This window comes from Ascaphus truei, chromosome 3 (genome assembly GCF_040206685.1).
Source record: "Ascaphus truei isolate aAscTru1 chromosome 3, aAscTru1.hap1, whole genome shotgun sequence".
In the NCBI taxonomy this organism is placed as follows: Eukaryota; Metazoa; Chordata; class Amphibia; order Anura; family Ascaphidae; genus Ascaphus; species Ascaphus truei.
Window position 1 is genome coordinate 313913175 of NC_134485.1, and position 1709 is coordinate 313914883.

The following is a 1709-nucleotide window of genomic DNA, read 5'->3' on the forward strand; positions in this document are numbered from 1 at the left end:
AAGAAAGCAGTGGCGATTCCTATGAGCGCTTCATGGAGGAGATGTGTGTCATACTGGATTCAGCGGGTGGGTCAAGCGTGGATGAAAAAGCCTTGCATTTCTGGAGCGACCAGTTGCAGCCAGACGAAGAGTTAATTCTAGAAGAATGGTAAATATAACAACCGTTATGAGTTGACTCTGCGTTTAAATGTTTTTTTTTTTTTTAACCACCATTTTCCCTTTCAATGCGTGGATACAGCGTAACATTGCAGACTGCATAACATGTAGCGATCACAAAGAAATTGTTTCCGAATACAATATAGTAGAACCTGAAAGAGTAGTACACATTGCTGACGGAATAAATATACGTACTTTCCTATCACTTTAAACATATTAGCAACATTTTACCATAACTCTAACACATACCTGTTTTGTTATCATGCTACATCTACAACATTTAAAAGCGGGTCCACCACGTATGACGTGGGACCCTTGTCATGGCCCAAGGCGTCCTTAAAAAGGATTACGGATGTAAGTCCCGCCCCCAAGCGACGTGCGCGCCTCAAAGCCTATTGGCTGTCATGTTTTGTTATAGTAACGGTAACTGCAGTGTGTCATGTGTGCGGCTCAGTGTTTGTAGGCGTCAACTGGGCGTTAGCCGAATGTTAATTGAGTGGGAGGAGTGTTAGCGTGCGTTTCACGCTGGTTTAACATGACGTCACACGTATTGCATTTGCGCATTGTGTTATCGGCCGTCCTTTCTGTCCAGACACGTCTGTTTAAAAAGAATACAGATGTACTCGTTTAGAAGGAATGTAGTTTCGTATTCATTGTATTTGAAATAAAGATTTTATGTTTAATGGTATTTTCAAGATGTATTGAACGCACAACGTACGCTTTGTTTTGCGCATGCGCTAACAGTTAGTGCAGCCAAGCGTGAAGTGCGTGCGCACACTAAGATGTGCGCGCACATTTTTCAGTATACAGGCAACGGTCACATCATATACATAGTTATGCCTGCTACAAATTTAAAGAAACATTACATACTGATGTACACTTGTACTTCTAACCTATAAGTGAGTGACGTGTGTATGTACACAATCATATAGAGCTGTGTAACGCGTTGTCACGGATACATATATAGTAAGGTGCCATATTTGACCATCATGTGTTTGCTGTATTTCAGAGATGTCGGGGAAGATACAATCGGATCAATGTATGATTTCAGAAGAGTCTACCTTTATATGAGATGATTGTGAGGAGGAGCCACCGACTACTATACTACATATGGAACTAATTTTATATTGCTTGCAGCGCTTATTAACAAACAATTAAAAATGTGATACCCTTATGCCTATATTGCATAAGCACTTAATTCACATAATGATGTTGCAAAAGAGTGCCTCATGAATTTTTATTGAGTGTTCTTTAATGACTACTATCATTTTATGGCATGGTGTGTTTTATATATAACAACCATTCCCACTCTGCTAACACATTTGTGTATTCTATTGTGTAATGTAACGTATTACTGTCAAAACTATGTAACAATAATAATAATAATAATTATAATATGAGCATGTTCATGTATAGCGCTGCTAGTTGTACACAGCGCTTTACAGACACATTTTTCAGGCTGAGGTCCCTGGCCCGTGGAACTTACAATTTATTTTTTGCCGCTTGAGGCACAGGGAGATAAAGTGACTTGCCCAAGGTCACAAGGAGCCGAC

At 39.8% G+C, this 1709-nt stretch overlaps 1 long non-coding RNA gene across 1 annotated transcript in view; it reads right to left on the minus strand.

Annotated features, from left to right (window-relative positions):
- Positions 1-113, minus strand: part of LOC142491089 (uncharacterized) — a 3267-nt gene extending 3154 nt beyond the window's left edge. The window contains exon 1 of the long non-coding RNA XR_012800275.1: positions 1-113. This exon is cut by the window's left edge and continues 18 nt beyond it. This is a non-coding gene — a long non-coding RNA (uncharacterized LOC142491089).
- Positions 114-1709: the final 1596 nt, after the last annotated feature.